This window comes from Simochromis diagramma, unplaced genomic scaffold (genome assembly GCF_900408965.1).
Source record: "Simochromis diagramma unplaced genomic scaffold, fSimDia1.1 OVJJ01000344.1, whole genome shotgun sequence".
Taxonomy (NCBI): domain Eukaryota; kingdom Metazoa; phylum Chordata; class Actinopteri; order Cichliformes; family Cichlidae; genus Simochromis; species Simochromis diagramma.
In genome coordinates, this window is record NW_024387375.1 from 7066753 (window position 1) to 7086096 (window position 19344).

The window sequence follows — 19344 nt, forward strand, 5'->3', positions numbered from 1 at the left end:
GGAGGGCAATGTTTTATGAATCTGATGGTAATTTTTGCATGTACTATTATTATTTTTTGTGCAGGGTAAGAACATTTCTGTGCACATATAAGTAAATAGGCCTGTGGCACACATGGTAACAGGGAGTAGTTTCACACAAATTACTAAATGAATGTTTCCATCTCAATCGGGTTGAGTTCTACGGGGATGCAAACGCACAAACTACACTCTCAGTGAATTTGCAACATCAATAATTTTTTCTTAAAATAATTGCATATATCATGTTATATATGAACCAGTCTGTGAATCGTATCAGTTTTGATCTAGTTTTCAAATATATGGGCTTAAAAAAGAAGATTAGAAATATTGAGAACATACAAATTTAAGTAGCACTACTGTATCGCCTGTAATCCTATACATGCCACATGTTGTTAAGCTGTATACTGGAAATGCTACTTTCGCTTTGAAGTGTTAAAGAAGTATTAAAATGTAACAAACACGCAACCTTCCTGTTCCCACAGAAATAAAGTTATGTGTATGTGAATGTTATGTCTGTTTGCTCTTGATAAAAAAATAAAATAAAATAAAAAAGCAGCTGCAGACATAAAGTCAGCGATAACCACTTTTTGGCAGACGAGGATTGCTTTTAGGTGTCCACATGACTGTGATAAGCAGTTATCGCAGATGCGCCGTAATTTATTTTTGTTCTGGAACTAGGCCTAGTCTCAATATCAGGCTCTTGCCACACTGCATAACTGCATTAATCTCAAGGAAAGAACATGTTACGATCAGGATAAATAAGGACTTTGAATTGATGAAAAGACCGAATTACACAAACAGCACAGAAAGCAAAACTCTTGGACAGGATGGCCAGTGCTATCTGGGGCTGTGTGGACATCTAATACTTTGTGGCAACAGCGGGGGGTGTCTGAGCAATTAGCTTTGCAAATATTTGAAAGGCACTAAGGCAACAATGGAGGTTTTAACAGAAAATTTAAACTGTGCAAAGTGCTTTGTAATAATCACAAACTACAGCTTAATGATTATAACTTAGGTCACATCATACATCCTGAAAAAAAAATGGCACCTCTATTCTGTGGAGGAAATTCAACTGAAATTGAAGAGGTATCCTTATATGCACTGCTGCACAGTAAGAAGAGCAGCAAGCATACTCCTACGTCACTGAAAATCTAACAGGCCGAGTCTCCATCCTCACTGGTCTAGTCTTAGGTCCAGTGCAGTCCTTGCTGTAATTTGTGGAGTCTGCCAATGGACCTAAGTCCGATATCTTAGTTAACTATCCACTATCCTCTCGCTTGTGGCTCAGCTTTATTCTTCTTCCCCCACTTGATCTCTCCCTCCAAAATAAAAGCACATTAGAAATAAAATGGCGCCCCTAAAAGTCTCTGGGCTACAAAGTGATACATTTGAGTGCACGCTGCATTAAGAAAATGAGAAAATTTTCATACATAATACAAAAGGTAGGGAAGTGCCACAGACTTAATAGATATCAGATTATTTTTTTTATATGCAGTACACAGTATTCACTGAAATTGTTAATTTATGCTCTATATCAATTATTTGTCCTTAATTTTTTAGAAAAAAGTAATTAAAAAATAGATTTTTGTCCATGTTAATTTTTAAATAATACTTGTTGGTGTTAGATGTTTGTCGGATGTTTGCAGGGGTACAAAACTAACTTAAATGATCACTGTGATTGCTACATTATTTTACAATACAAATGACTGTCAGAGTTGCAATAAATGAGCTTTCTCTCTCTGAGCACAAATTTTCCTTTCAACATCTGCAAAGGTTTTCCTGTTCTGCTGATCAATATCGCTTTTCTTTGCAATTACTTATATAGTCAAACTGTTTCCTGCTTTTAAAAACCCACCATTCAGACCGTGTTTTCTGTTTCCCAACAAAAACATGCACTTTGTGATCCTCTAACAAAAGAAGATGCGGCTAAAAACAAGCTGTTACTATGCGATTTTTTGAGGCCCATTATGGTGTTAATTCCATTGAGGCGCACCACTAATTAGCTGTCCATTTCATTGCATTTTGTTTTTTGTTTTTTACTCTTAAATTTATGTCTTTTGTTTTAGTCACGTCTGTCTAGGGCCACAGCATGCGACGCCAGACACCTGTCAGTGGTGTTACAATCCTCTGCATTATTATCCTCTCAGCTCAGAAGCTTCTGTGTGTCTGTGGCATGTATATGAAAGCAGCAGTCAGAAAGCTGCTGGTAGGACAGTGCTTGCACACATGCTCAGATACATAAAATGACCACGGTTTGCCTAAGAGCTTTAACTTTAAAGTGTGAGTATACAATCTCAGATAAAAACTGAAGTAACCCCCTGGGTGTTGTGAGTGTCCTATGAAACAAAGCTGACAGCCAGAACAGTAAACAGAGAACAGTAAACAAAGCAAGGATAAAAAAGGAATCAAGTGGACCATTACAGATAAAATTATGTGAAAATTGTTGCACCAGTTGCATCAGTTATTATTATAAGATGTGTTATGTGAGGCGTAAGTGTGAACTGTGGGCATTGTGCATTTGTCTGTTGGAGATCAGTGCTGCCAGTAAACTGATTAATTGAAAACTCAGACAGGACGTCATAAGATTTTAAAGACAATCTGACACTGAGTGGTAGAGTTCGCCTTTTAGCTCAAGGCAAGCAGTGCTTCCGCAGTGAAATCTAAGGGTTATTTGCATGTTCAAACAACAACATTGCTGCATGAAAGAGCTCACGTGTGGCCAAGAGCTGACTGAAAGCTTCTATTTGGATTGACACTATTAGAAAGCAGATTCTTGGAAGGGAGCTACAAGCTAGCAAATGAGTTAGAGAACCAAGAGGACAAGTACACAAAACAGAATAACTTAATAAATAAAACCCAAGAATGCTCCTTGTGGTGTAGATATATTACTTTGTGTATGATTAAAAGATGTTTGTTCTATTATCTACCTGCCTTTTTAGCCATTTTTAATCTTTGTGTATATGTTTTTTACAAGTAAATAAAAGAAGAAAACCATGAGAGAGACCAGAAGGCAAAAATGGGGCAAACTGCTGCCATTTTTGTGACACAGGTAACAAACAGCAACAGCTTACTAACTGGGAGGGAGAGCTTAATTTCAGACATAAACATGCAGGTCTGTAATGTAGTCCTCCTCTGCTTTTTAATCCCAGTCAATTGCTTATTTACACTCGTAAACATGCTCCATAATTACCAGCTCACACATCTGCTGACTCCCGTACATCTGCGTCTGACTTGTATTGGCCTTCATTTGAGAACACTGAGCGGACTGAACAGGCAGATTGTTAGGCTCCTCCGCGATAAGGGTCATCACCATTGGTTCCCTTTTAGAGGCAGCAGCTGCCATAGAGGATGGCTTACTAGCTTGCAGGAAATCTAATATTTCCCATGTGTCATGTAGTGTTCACTCATGTCCTGGGGGCATTTTCACTGCTTGTGGGAGAAAACTGCAGGCTGACATTATGATGTGGTCATTGCTTATAAGCAGTGGTATTTTTGAGCTCTTTAGCTGACTACATGTATCAAATGGATCTGTAAATTATACAGCTGCACAGTCTTTCGGAAGATTTCTTTGTCCTCAAACCTTTCCCCACACCTCTCTCTTTTTCCTATTGACAGGAAAGCTGTGAAGACCAATATAATTTCTTTTTTTTTTTAACTCTTGACAGAAAAACAGCCACAATAAACTCTTTTTTTCCTATTATCTAACTCAGGAAGAATAGAATCAGCTGCTTTGTATCAATAGCTCTGGAGTACTGCCAATTAACTTAAAAGGCATTCATTGATAAAAAATTCATCTTAAACATTTAGGATGAATTTTTTAAAAGTTTTTGTTTTTACAATGTGTTTTAGGGATTTTGTAGTACATTAAGACTCACAAGTTGAATTAGTAAGAAACATTGTGAAATTGTCAATTAAACTTAACAACAACAAAAACAGCCATCTGTTTAAAAAAATTATGTTATCAGAAACTCCATCAAAAACCTTGAGTTGTGATTGTTTGCACAAAAGTGAAAGCGTTTTTTTTAAATGCACTGTATTTGACAAAATAATGATAACTGAATGTTCCTAAAACGACTGATGACAATGCATAAATATATTTACAGCACTGATGTGGAGACAGGGAGTGAGTTGAATAGAGTCATGGTGAATAGAAGCACTGTTAGTTTGAAAATTCCTTTTTTTTCTCCCACACACTGTGCAACCACTTTCCATAGAGACCAGCTAAGACTGCCAACCTACTGAGAGCTGTTCATGCTATAAAGCGTCTTACACAGTCTTGGGCATATGGCATGTTTGCATTATTGAACAGCTGCACCACAGAACAGCGGATGAAGTGTATCCAGCTATCTGTGCTAAAATCTAAAGGAGAAAAAAAGGCCAAATTTTGAATTCAACAATCCCCCCAAAACCATTCCTTCTTCTTTTCTATCCAAGTATATTTGAAATAAGTCAGTGCTCAGATTTGGCTTCATCTGTCCCTTTTCACTCACTCCACCACACTTTGCTCTGGATAATGCTTCACATTTCCCACAAGATCTGGCTGTAAAACACTTATAACTTGCCAAAGTCACCCCTTGCTTGTGATCTTTTCTGAAACAAACAAACAAATTTCCTAAAAGGAAATTAAAAATTTGTTATTCAGCGATTTTAACAACATGTTGCCTGTTTCAACTTTTATGTAGCATTCTATCCAACCAGATGACCTCTGAATTGTGCGCAGTTGACCGGTCCTGAATGAAATCTCTAAATAGCTTGACCTCACTTTATACCCACAATCCCTCAGTTTCACATCTCACTGCATCCTCTTATTCCCAGGTGACCCAGCAGTGATCTATGGGAGCATAAGGCATTATCTAACTATCTTGAATGTGATTTTCGTCTGCACATTGCCAAGCCGACCCTCTAAAAAACAACAGATAGTAACTTCACTTTGGGCTTTTGGACACTTTTTTAAATCGTATAAAATAAGGAATTTTTATTCCACCCCAGACAGGTTTTGATTCATGCATTATAAAAGATTGAATAGACTCATAAGCATGAATACTGATATATATTGATCATTTTCTTGTAGTTCTCTAATTTCTGTTATTGGATTAAATTTCAGGTAGCAAATTATGTTGTAATTACCTTTTACATGTACAAAACACACCCTGTAATTATAAATCTCCCCCATAATCTGAAAATAGTTTAAGCATAATGACTTTATAATCCTCTCATAAATGCACACCTAACCTGCAACTTTAATTAGGAAAAACACACGACTCTGTTGGCATTAAACGACATTAAACAACAACAAATGTTGGCATCAAGTACCAGTTGTGAAAATTCAGTTTAATAAACCACACAACTACCCTGTTAATCTCACAGTAAGCCCCATTTAATAGCAGCTGTATTAAATTGCTGCTATTTAAGAGCCTTTAAACTTGATTATTAATCTCACAGAAGCACTCAAACTCAAACATTTACAGTCGGGAAAAATAATTATTTGATTCCTTGCTGAATTTGTAAGTGTGGTCACTGACATGGAAATGAACAGTCATTAATTTTGATGATATTTTCATTTTAATGGAGAGAGACATCAACCATAATCAACCAAAAATTGAGAAAAAACACATTATATAAAAGTTACAAATTGATTTGCATGCCACTGAGTGACAACTATTTGATCCCAAAGCAAAACCGGATTTAGTCATTCAGCACACAGATTACAGTCAATCAATCATTCAATCAATTACAGATACTCCTGATCTCAACGTATTAGATTGATGTATAAAGCACAGCACACCTGAGCACAGAATCAATACATTTTTCAATCAGTTTCTTCTATTCCATCCTCTCCATCTCTATGGACAAAAGTGTAGACCTGTACAATGCTGGAATGTGCTACAAGAGCATTGGCAAGAAGCTTGGCGATAACGTAAAACTGTTGGTGCAATGACTCGGAAATGGAATAAAAAAATGACCATCTGTCACCCTCAGTGGAAGATCTTGCCACAGTCACCAAGATAACCAATAGTAACACACTAAAGCATATGTTGGAGTGTCTAGAAGGTCCCCCTGATCCAGAAGGCACATGTACAGGCCAATCTTAAGTTTACTAGTGAACATCTAAATGATTCAGAGATGGTTTCAGAGAAAGTGCTGCGGTAGATAAAACCAAAATCAAGCTGAGGGGCATCAATTTGTCCTGATGTTTTTATATAATGGGAAATACTGAGTATGGCCCAAAGAACACCATCCAAACAGTAAAACATGGAGCTGGAAACTTTATGCTTTGGGACTATTTTTCTACTGAGGGTACTGTGTGACTTCACTGCGATGACAAGCCAGTAAACGGAGGCCATGTGGTGGATGGATCTTCCAGTATGACAATGACCCAAAACATACCACCAAGGCAACAAAAGAGTGGCTAAAAAAGTAACACATTAAGAAAATGGAGTAACTAAGTTGTTCGTCACACCTCAATCCTATAGAAAATCTGTGGAGGGAGCTGCAGCTTCGAGTTACCAAGCAGCAGCCAAGAAAACAAAAGGATTTATAGAGTGGAACAAAACCTCTCTTAAGATGTGTAAAGGGTTTCTTCACCAAGTACTAAATCATGATTTTCTTAGGGATCAAATGCTGGTCACTCTGGATTTAGGCTTGAAATTTTGTCTCTCTCCATTAAATGAAGCTACTCTAAAAATCAGAGACTTTTAATTTCTTTACAAGTGAGCAAACTTACATATTCCGAATTAGATCAAATAATTGTTTCTCTCTATATAAATAACCTTTGTGAAAATTTATCTAATGCTGCATTCCATCTTTATGCAGATGATATACCTATTGTTCATTTCCTTCATTTCCTTTTTTTTTTAACTGTTATTAGATTTTGGTGATCTGCTTTTTATGAATGCACCTGCCCTGTACATAAAGAGGGTGGATAGTGTCTATCATTGTGCCTTTTTTTGTTATTATTGGATGTGGAAATCGGCCATCTCTGTATATAAGCAGACGTTCCCATTGGTTGGTTTTATCTATAACTCTGTCCTCGGGCTAGTTCAGTCTTATCTGTGTATTTATATGTGTAAAAACTACAACCAATATAGCCTTCGCTGTCACAACGCCATGCAAATAAGTTGTCCTGAAAATCAGAACAGAACTGGGAAAAAGGCATTTAAATAAAAGGCTGTCCCTGTTTCCTGGAATAGTCTACAGGAGGAACTGAAATTGGCAGAAATGGTTACCATGTAAGTTTAGGTCCATTTTAAAGGACTGAGAGAATAACTCTTTTAGTCAGTGTTACTGTTTTTAAATATGGCTCTTAATGTATGTTTGTGTGAAATATTGTATTTGTTTTTTACTTGTTATGTGTTGTATCTGCTGTAACCTTTGCTGCCATGATGGCCAGGTCTCTCCTGGAAATGAGATTTAAATGTCAATGAGACTTTGACTTGAAGAAATGAAGGATAATAAATGAATAAATAAATAAATAACTTCCCTCGCTGTACTACAAAACCATCATTATGCTTTTTGAGATACACATTGTCCGATTGTGGCTCTTTTTGCCTTTCCCCCCCCATTTTCTCTTCTGTTACATAAATCTAATTTGTGGATGTTGGATCAAGGTAATTGCCTTTTCTAAACTGATTATGCCAAATAGTCACACCTGTTTTCCTTTGTCGTGTATGTTTATGTGCACACAGGGATTTAGTCTTAGTTAACCTTCTTCAGACCCTTCATTGTTAAATCTTTGTCTAGTTTTTAGTAACAGCCTATACAAGCTGAACACAAAAGCTTAAACTGATATCAGTCTGTCAGTACCAACAACGTGTTTGATTTAAGCCCGTGATAACCTTCATCCTAATTAGTTTTCTATCTGGCACAGCCCTGTTTGTTGTTGGGTCAGAATGACCGAAGCTGAGGAAGTCAGTGACTATGTTGTAAATTCGCTTTCTTAGAAAATAGCTCCCCTTTGTTGCTGTGTGAGTGAAAAAGCAGCTCGTTGCAAATGTGAAGCCACGTTGTACGGACCGGCTGTGTAGGTGGTAGCTGGTATGACTTTTACTGTGCCTAAAATAAACCTGCTCATTCCGGTGGCAATTAGTGTGTCATTATCTTGTCATTGCAATTATGCTGCCTTTCTCTCGGCTCTTGCAATTAAAAAGTTTTTCTCGCAACATCCATATGGGGTGCATTTGCTTTGATCAGGCACACCTCTGACATAAAAGCAATAAACATTTTACATAAAAAAGAAAACGTGGAGCTTGTTTACTAAAAATAATTGGTAAGCTGTGTTTTCTGTTCAAATGAAAGTGGACAGAGGTACGCTCTCTCGTTTTAGTGAGACAATCACATTTCATAACGAAGAGACGCTGGAGCAGTTTGAAAGCTGTATTTATATTTATATATGTATCATACTAAATCAAATCCATTCTCCTCACACAGTGTGCACCGGGTTAGCATATCTCTGTTTAAACAGAGTTAAAGAAGAAAGGCCCTCAGCAGTTTGCATTAGGATGCACAAGCGCCAACGTGACTTACATAAGAGACCACCCAGCCATTTATTTGGTTGAGATATAGTATGCAATAACCCATATCAAGGGAAATCAAAGTACGAGTTTTAACACTGGCAAGGGAGCTTTCACTGTGAAAAGACTGTCTGAAGGAGGTGAAAACAAATGATATATTGGAGATTCAGGAAGCGTCAAGACAGGGCACAGTGAAACAGAGTGAAAGAGGTACATAAAGGGCTGAATAAAAAGCACCGATGAGTCAACCATGAAGGCTTAACCGCAGAGGTTACAAAATTCTACCTATGCTACAACATTGCTTATACAGTGAGACATAAAGGTTACTGTTGTGAAGATTTGAGCTATTCTCTATTCAGATCAAGCTATAAGGGTAAAAATGGAAGGACATCCACCCACTGCCAAAAGAGGAAACGGAGGTTGGAAACAATCCTCCATTGACCTCATTAGGTGATAGGGTAGTTCCAACCTAACAACTGGTGTGGTCCCTTGTGACGTTGCATACACACACACACACACACACCGTTTACTACGTTTCCATTACATCCCATGTAACACAGAGCCAGAAACAGATGAATAGAAGTGCATGCACCTGTAATGTTGAGTATCTGCTCCTTCTTTTTTGCTCACACACTTTAGGTCTTATTATACGAGAAACTTGAAAAGTACAAACGATTCCCTGGATTTGTCCTGAATTGTTTAATTAAACACATGAAAATATGTCACTTTGTTTCAAGGTGAATTTTTAACTGTGTGTCATTAAATGGAGACTCTGAGCAGCTGCTTCTCACATTTCCACAGTGGGAAATGAGGTGCAACAAGTGTAAGTCTGACAAAGGTCAGGTGACCAGATGGATTGGCTGTAAAAACAGAAACCACAATAGTGTCTTGTGGCGGTTTCACTTTATTTATTTACTCTCAAGCTGTTCTGTGATCACTGAGATGCGAAAGAACGAAAGCCCTATCTGCAGTTTCAAACACAAGAAATATTAAAGTGTTGGTACTTATTTTACAGACATGCAGCTTGTGGGGATAGGTTAACTGGATAATCCAAATTGTCACTAGGTGTGAATGTGCGAATGAAAGTGAGTGCGAATGGTTGTCTGTCCCTGTGCGTTGGCCCTGCGACAGACTGGCGACCTGTCCAGGGTGTACCCTGCCTCTCGCCCTATGACAGCTGGGATAGGCTCCAGCGCCCCCCCCCCCCGACCCTGAAAAGGATAAGCGGAAGCGAATGGATGGATGGATGGATGGTACTTATTTTACTTCTTCCTATATGCTACACATATTTATTGCATTCACGAATAAATTAAAAAGATACCCATCCACTGGTTGAACTAACAAACGAGTATCTCGGACTCTTGGAAAGTCTCACTGGCAGAAAGAAGAAAAACAAGTCTGAAAGAAAGCACATTGTATTAGTTCAGAGGAGCTCAAGACCAGGCCCCTAAGTACCAAATCTACATAGGCAGGGTTTCCTTCCATATAAGGCCTAGTGGTACAGGGTGTGTAATGATGACACAGAAAAATGCAGAACAAAGCAATCCTACTGAGAAGCACAAACAATTACCCGTGATAGTGTATGGGAATATGTGTCAGAAGTTCTCAAGCTCTGAGGGGTTGCACAACAAAATGTTGCTTATCTTGAGGGGTTCAAGTTCCAGTCTGACTAGCAACTGTTGTTCAACCAAACACAGTGGTTATTGACAAAGAGCAGAACAGGCAAGCACAGAGTAAAATTAGAGCAAAGTCTCATGGTCTGATGAAAGGCATGAAAGGTGAAATCCAGAATGGTCCCATTAGTAACATGAATTACATGGAAGTAATTGGAGAAAGGCTTAAGCGGATTCTAGCAACAACGTATGAGCTGTCTTTCCAGAGGGCCAAAACACCTAAGCAACACTTGCTTTTTATAGCTATCATCACGCTCCTCAAAGTACTTTAGAGTACGTCCTCCACAGTGCTCTTTATATTATTTTTACTTTGTTGATTTCTCCTTCTGTTATGCACATGTAGACAAGTATATTTTCTCATACAGTGAAATGGGGGCTTTCCAGTACAATCTCAGTCACATTTCTTTTAATCTATGGTAGAATAAACCTGATTCAAAAGTGCAAACTTATTGTGTACGCAAACTGATAACATTTCTATGAAAATATTACGGAGTGACGCCCAATTTCCCCATATTGTTAAGGAATCAGTTTTCTAAGGCTTAAACAGTACAACAAAAACAAGAGCGGTCCAGTAATCCATTTATTTTTAATCCCCGCCTTGACTTAGATCTTTTTTCTTTTCTTTTTTTAAAGAAAATCTTAAAATGCTCAGTGTTTGATCACATTTTTACCAGCCACCAGTTATACCTTTGTTTTGCTGGGCGCAAAGCTAATCTAAGCTCGTCTGTTTTAAATAGCTGCCTATGGTTTTGTGCTCAGAGCTGGCGAAAACTATGGCAAGCAACCAAAAAATCCATACCAGAAAACAAAGACAATGAGTTCAAAGCAACAGCAAGAATAATGAAATCAAAGGGCTGGTTTGTTACTGCAAGCAACCGTTTACATAACCAGGACTGATCAATTAAATTATTATAACCGCAGTAAATCACTTCTTCAGTTTTCTTATACTATGCTCCTGACTGTGGTTGTGAATACCTAACTAGAGGAACACATCTAAAAATGTCACCTTTCTAATGAAATAATATTTGACTGGGCATCAAGTTCACAAAGAGTAAGACTGAAGTTATTCATAATAAACGCTTGTTTTGCTTTCTAAAACAAAAGACTCCCGAGCTGTTGAGGAAAATGTCAAGGGAACTTCCATGAAAGAGTTTTTAACATAATACAAACCCAGCTTTCGTTTGGCATTTGACATCGCTTAAAAAGAAATAGTTCAAAGAGACGAATGAGTCATATGCTGTATCAAAACTGACACATCGCCCTACTTCATCTCACTTTCACCTTTTAATTTTGGCCCTTGTTAAGGTTCACATTCACAGCCAAGAAGAGTATTTTTTTCTTTCTACACCACCTAGAGGGTCTCTGGGTGTCAAGCACCATCTGCAGAAGTTGGAATGATTTCGAACAAGTGCCGCTAATTTAAAGTCTACAGTGAGAAACCCTTGGGTGAACCACATATTTGTGGTTTTTAAAAGCTTTTCATACCAAACTGTCCACACAACAAGAGAACGGTGAAGTAAGTTCATTTCTCCTGAAAAATTATTTTTTTATTTCTATTTTGCTATTAATTCTCAATCCTTGTCTTATAATGCTCATCCTGTCAATATCAACCCAAAGTTTTTCATCTGTCTCATGCAGTTTTTCACTAGAAAAAAATTCTCCTGCATTTTGAGCCAAGGTTTGTAAGCCTCTTATATTTTATGAAGCTCTATACAGGGAGTGCAAAATTATTAGGCAAATGAGTATTTTGTCCACATCATCCTCTTCATGCATGTTGTCTTACTCCAAGCTGTATAGGCTCAAAAGCCTACTACCAATTAAGCATATTAGGTGATGTGCATCTCTGTAATGAGAAGGGGTGTGGTCTAATGACATCAACACCCTATATCAGGTGTGCATAATTATTAGGCAACGTCCTTTCCTTTGGCAAAATGGGTCAAAAGAAGGACTTGACAGGCTCAGAAAAGTCAAAAAGAGTGAGATATCTTGCAGAGGGATGCAGCAGTCTCAAAATTGCAAAGCTTCTGAAGCGTGATCATCGAACAATCAAGCGTTTCATTCAAAATAGTCAACAGCGTCGCAAGAAGCGTGTGGAAAAACCAAGGCGCAAAATAACTGCCCATGAACTGAGAAAAGTCAAGCGTGCAGCTGCCAAGATGCCACTTGCCACCAGTTTGGCCATATTTCAGAGCTGCAACATCACTGGAGTGCCCAAAAGCACAAGGTGTGCAATACTCAGAGACACGGCCAAGGTAAGAAAGGCTGAAAGACGACCACCACTGAACAAGACACACAAGCTGAAACGTCAAGACTGGCCAAGAAATATCTCAAGACTGATTTTTCTAAGGTTTTAATGGACTGATGAAATGAGAGTGAGTCTTGATGGGTCAGATGGATGGGCCCGTGGCTGGATTGGTAAAGGGCAGAGAGCTCCAGTCCGACTCAGACGCCAGCAAGGTGGAGGTGGAGTACTGGTTTGGGCTGGTATCATCAAAGATGAGCTTGTGGGGCCTTTTCGGGTTGAGGATGGAGTCAAGCTCAACTCCCAGTCCTACTGCCAGTTTCTGGAAGACACCTTCTTCAAGCAGTGGTACAGGAAGAAGTCTGCATCCTTCAAGAAAAACATGATTTTCATGCAGGACAATGCTCCATCACACGCGTCCAAGTACTCCACAGCGTGGCTGGCAAGAAAGGGTATAAAAGAAGAAAAACTAATGACATGGCCACCTTGTTCACCTGATCTGAACCCCATTGAGAACCTGTGGTCCATCATCAAATGTGAGATTTACAAGGAGGGAAAACAGTACACCTCTCTGAACAGTGTCTGGGAGGCTGTGGTTGCTGCTGCACGCAATGTTGATGGTGAACAGATCAAAACACTGACAGAATCCATGGATGGCAGGCTTTTGAGTGTCCTTGCAAAGAAAGGTGGCTATATTGGTCGCTGATTTGTTTTTGTTTTGTTTTTGAATGTCAGAAATGTATATTTGTGAATGTGGAGACGTTATATTGGTTTCACTGGTAAAAATAAATAATTGAAATGGGTATATATTTGTTTTTTGTTAAGTTGCCTAATAATTATGCACAGTAATAGTCACCTGCACACACAGATATCCCCCTAAAATAGCTAAAACTAAAAACAAACTAAAAACTACTTCCAAAAACATTCAGCTTTGATATTAATGAGTTTTTTGGGTTCATTGAGAACATGGTTGTTGTTCAATAATAACATTATTCCTCAAAAATACAACTTGCCTAATAATTCTGCACTCCCTGTAGGAGCTACAGCCAATTAGCCAACGATGTCTACTATCCATGCACATATGTTGTGCGCATATTCCCTGGTCACTTTATTAGGTATATCTGTTCACCTGCTAATTAATGAATTAATGCAAATTTCTACTCAGCTATTTACACGACTGCATCTCAATGCATTTAACTGTGTAGACATGGTCAAAAGAACCTTCAGAAATTTAAACAGAGGATAATAGGGAAGAAACGTGACTTTGAACAAATGGTTATTGATGCCAGACAGGCTGGTTTTGAGTATTTCAGAAAGTGGTGATGTACCGGGTTTTTCCCTCACAACCATCTCTAGAATTTACATAAAATGGTCAGTGAAAATGCGTTATTGATACCAGGGGTATGAGAACATTGGGTATAGCAGCAGAAGACCACTGGATTGCCACTCCTGCTAGCTAAGAATAGTTTACACAGGATCACCAAAATTGGACAATAGAAGATCATAAAAACATTGCCTTTTCTGATATGTCTTCATTTCTACTGCTACATGCATATTGTTGGGTCAGAACCTATATGCGTTCATGGCATAAATACCATGAACGCATTGATCCATCGGACCCTTTTCACGCTTCGCCATTCCAAAGCATGAAAACGATGTGCATTCAGAAGTTGCAGTAAATTGCCGCAACAGCAGAGGGAGATATTTTATTTCAAGCCAACATGAAAATAACCAGGAAAGTGCTAGACAGACATTATTCCCCATTTGCATGTATATAGATATTAGCCACCCATCTTATTCATTTCTGATGATTAAGAACCCTGAAATTACTTCTTGTCTTTAATATATTATCTCCCCCTGCTGGTAATGCAACTTCTGCATGTGTGTCCATTTCACATTTTGGAGAGGCAAAGCGTGAAATAGACACAGTGGACCGGCGTGTCTATTACACATTTTGGTGTGATATCAGGTTGCTTTATGACCACCCCATGTCCCAAAGTTCAAATGATTTGGAACTGGTTTCCTCAACATGAAGATTTATGTGGTCTACTTAAACTGCCTCCACAGTAGAGCCCAACTGATATAGGATTTGTAAGACTGACACTGATATTTGGACATTTCACACAAACACACAACACAAGTAGATAGGTTATCATTTATTGACTTATTTATTTATTTACTTGTTTACACTTTACAAACAAATGTGCTGCCAACAAGGAAAAACTATGCAACATCAACACTCATAACATGACTGAAGAGTCTTTCTCCCATCTCTTCTTTACTTTTACTTTTTCATTCATAATCTGTTATAAAAGCAGATACTAATCGATCAGCAAATAGCTCATATTGGTAGATAAAATCAACTTGCCAATATATTGGTCAGGCTCTCTTCTACAATCTAAAGATTTCAGTCAAGTCGAGCACTTTTGCGATGTGGTCGAATTAAAAAATTAACATCACACAGATGTGCACTAACTGTGTGATGATATCATGTCATTATGGACCTAAATCTCTGAGAATTGTTTCCAGCACCTTGTTGAATCTATGCCACAGTTCTGAGTTCCAAAGGTGGGTAGAACCTGGTACTAGCAATGTGTAACTAAGAAAAGGTGTATGGTTTGTACAATCATGCAGAAATGAGGGTGTTGCCTAATTTTCTCTGACACTGTTCTCTAACTGCAGGTAAAGCAGGATCATACCTCTGGAAAAACTTTGCATGTGTGTGTATATCTGTGGATTAGTGAGATAGCGAGCTGTTCAAAGGTTCAGTGTGTTTTCCAGGTATACTAAGTTTTGACTGCCTGTTGCTCAAGCTTAAAAACATAAAGACCAACAGGCTCTTTTTTTTTAATTAAAAATGTGCAATGGTGGATTTCTATCCAGCAGAGCAGTAAGTCTGTATAAGTTATTTTTGTCTGTTTCTAAATGCAAGAGAGTACGTTTTGCAGCTTTTTTCTGTATGTTTGTGCGTCTCTTCTAAATATAAAATTGAATTTGTGGAGGTGTTAGTGATTTGAAAATGTTATGAACTGCACTATAATTGCCAAAAATATAGTAATGTGTGTGTACCCCTCTCCATGTAACTACATTTAAAAATAAAATATGTGCGATTGCAAAGTGTTAAATGAGTAATAAAAAAATCAATATCCAGTTATTCACAACAAACAAAGCCTAGTGATTGTAAATAGTGTTTAAACTGTTTAGATCAATATGTAATATGGACACACCATTAACGCATATATAGACCAACCAGCTAACCTGACTATCACAGCATATAACAGTAGAATCACGATCATAATAGATCTCCTATTGGGTTTGGACCTAATTGGCTCGTCCATCCTGTCAGTAATTGTGTGCGTCCCTTGAGTGTTGATGTATTTGACATGCTGGGAAAGGGGTTTCGGGAGAGAGAGAGAGAGAGAGAGACCGTAAGCGAGTTGGATAAAGTCTCAGAGATCCAATACAATTAAGTGATTTACTTACAGGGATGTTTGTGACCATGATATAAAATCTGTGAGACATACAAGAAGAACCCTGTAGCTGAGTTAGAGCTTGTGGATGGGCATCCTTTTGGGATATTAAAGGGAATACACCTCCGTTTTTTCTTGAAGGACTCCATGTTTACACTATTCGGAGGCCATTTCAGGCATCCAGTTAGTAAGCTCTATGTTCTGCTGAAAATCTAAACTATTTATATTTCGTCTTCGGTTGCTTAGATGTCAGATGGCGCCACACGCAAAGGTCAGATGTGCTGTTTTTTGGGGACCGACTGAGTATCATCAAGTGCTCCATGACATTCTGGGTCTGAGCTGCGTCTTCTATACACAATTATTAAAAAGTGTTTATAGATCTTGGAATATATGTGGTTTAATTTCTGCACCTACACATTTATGAAGTTGCACTTTGCAAGATGCATAAAGTCATGTAAGACTTGATTAGTAAAAAAAAAAAAATGTCACTTTTTAAAGTGTATTTCTGAAGTGGCAAGCCAAGTGGCTTCATTCAGCCATATAATGTACAGGTAATACTATACACCATGAAATTAAATGTTCCTCCAGAGCATGGCAAGGCTTAAACCATACAAGACTGCAAACAGAATTACAAGAGGTACACAGCATTATAAAAATATAAATATATAAATACAGTATGAATACATACAGACAAAAAAATTACATTAAAATTCCTTACAGTTTCAACTTTGCAAAACAAAACAACTGCACCACGCCAGTCCAACGTAAGATTTCTCCTCTGAATGACTTTCAAATCTGTCTGATTAATAAAAGACTCTGTGGTTTCACAGCAGCAGCTCCCTGCACCCGAACAACTTTTGTTTGGGTTTGTAATTGGATTTAACAAGCACAAGCTGCGACACAGTGTCATTTCTGTTGACTGCATGTCATTTGAGAGCAATGTGTTGAATCTCAACGTTTTATTGATCGAACGGCAGCATCGAGTGATTTCCCTTCAGATCTTTGTGCGTTTAATCCATTCAAAGTCTGTGCATCACCTCAACGTAAATGTTGCCATGAAATCAAATCTCTCACAATGCATCTTAAGGAATCTTATGGAATCTGAGCCCTTGTTAGTGTTTTTTTTCCCCGAGTATTAATTCAAATAATCCGTGTGGGGATTAATTTGTGCTTATATTTCTTTATATAGCATCCAGGAGATTGCATTCAGAAAATCTGCTTGTGGCCAAACAGCTAGGCTGGACAAGCCTGCATCAGGCAGCTCTGGTCAGACTGTTTTCCACACAAAAACATCCTGCAGATCAGACACAGGAATGTATAGAATTCAAAATGTGTCAAGGGAATTCAATAACCAGGCTCAGCCTCTATCCATTTAACCTAAGATGGGTTCACTAAGGATTACTGGTTTGGTTTCTATATTAAAGAAGATTTAAATAGTTAATTCTAGTCAAGTGGAGTTGACATGAGCAATTTGCCTTGACAAATAAAGCCTGACAGCGTCCCTTTTGATGAAACCACCAATTTGCCAACCAGGTGTTATAACCACCTGACCTATTCAGATATCCATACCTGCTGGGTACAGAGCAGCTGCTGACCAAATGTCAAAGCAGGTTTTTGTTGTTATGGTGGCTTATTAATATTTTCCAGAAGGCAGTCATACTGTTGTTTCATTTCTTTCTCCCCTTTTAGCACTGACTCAATCAAAAGCGATAAGTCTTAAATCAAAATCACCACAATCATTAGCATTATTCAGTTATTTGTTATGCTGTTTATGTGTTAGTTAGAATATGGCAGTAACTCGGAACATACATATAATATACACATCTTTTTTTTTTAATATTCACATAGATCATAAAAGGGTAACATAAACTCCATCAAAAGCGCTCTCGAGGCACGCAGGCTTATCAAGAGAGGTTTAGATACATTTTCCACTTTATTTATTTCCTGTTGTTGATAACTTGTGAAAGCTGCTTAGCGATGCTGACACAGGACAGAGTGTGCAGCCTGTACAGCAGTCACCTGCGCAGCACGAAGGTTGTGCCGAGAACCCGCTGCCTCTGAAAACCCAGCACTAATTACAAATTGGAAAGCACGAACAGATCTGAAATCAGCGCTTCGCGGGTTGGGAAGGGCACCGTGACACGGACACATCGCCACTCTCAAGTCTGAAACTAGGGTATAACTCACTTATAGCCACCCACCCTTTCTTGGGGTGGTTAAAACTGTCTTATATTAACGCCCAGCCAGGATCGATAACAGTAGACCTGTCATACAAATAAAACAGTGCACAGCCGCTTGCGCTACCTGCAGTGTTATTTAATGTATGTATGTATCTTTGAGCGACATGTCATAGATTATAAACTACCCTGGATTATCTTATTTTTTCTCAAGTTTAATACATCACACAGAGAAAACAGAACTGTCTTACCTTCACGCCATAAGTTTCAGAATCTTTGCTTTCACAGGAAGCGGCTGTTAAATCCAAGATCATCCACAGTTAGCTCCCACTGTATCCTTTATTTGCTTTACTCATTGCTTACTCTTTAAAAAAACGAACCGTCTCTTCGCGTCGTCTCTGGTGCGAGGCATTAGTTCAAGCTGGTAGGTTAAAAAAAAATAAACTACTGGGAGCCAAAATACATAGCCTAACAGTGAACGAATGAATTAAACAACACCTAAGATCACTTGCTGTTTTCCGGCCGTTTAATTAAACCCTCGAGGTTTATTTTATTTTATTTTTTAAATTTTTAAATCAGTTCTGATCTTGAGAGAGCGGAGAAGCAGAAGCGGAAACTGTGCGGTGCCCTTCTGGTGTCCAGGAGCTTTACGCGGAGAGCTAAGTTACCTTCTGCACTGACGGAGACGGGAGACGCGGCGGCTGTGAAGAACTGTGGAAAATCAAGGCGGGGTTACATCTGTTTAATTCCTAAGAGGGATGCGTGTTTTGTTTTTGTTTTTTTGTGTTTGTTTGTTTTTTTTTTGTAATGTCACCGGTGTAAGTGAAACCTTATTCCCTTATGTTTGCCTCAGATTTTCCACAGTTCTATCTTCTCTCCGTGGCACGGGCTGTGCTTTTTGTGTAATAAGTAAATAATGGAAAATGGGAGTGTGTGATTAAAAAAAAAATTTGCACATCTTTTGATCACTAAATAAACAGTTGGTTAATAAGTGGGCACAGGCTCTGTTAGGATGTGAGTTGGTGGATCAGCACAAGCAGTGAAAAATGGTAATGAAAGAAATGAGCGAACACATGGACTTACAAATCCATCCCACGCATTCCTCATTATCATTTTCTTAGATAATGATCTTTATTATTTATATATGTATTTTTTTTCATCTATTGCCAAACTTTGTCATTATTGTTCATTGCTGGCATTTCTTAGGACTCTGTTGGCTTTCATCCCAGCAATATTACACAGTGAATGCTACCA

General features: G+C 38.3%; 1 protein-coding gene across 1 annotated transcript in view; it reads right to left on the bottom strand.

The window, feature by feature from the left end:
• Nucleotides 1-19047, bottom strand: part of drd2a (dopamine receptor D2a) — a 48698-nt gene extending 29651 nt beyond the window's left edge. Inside the window, exon 1 of the mRNA XM_040009190.1 lies at nucleotides 18342-19047. The gene's annotated coding sequence lies outside the window, so the exon portion shown is untranslated. The remainder of the gene's footprint in view (nucleotides 1-18341) is intronic.
• Between the last annotated feature and the right edge of the window lie 297 nt (nucleotides 19048-19344).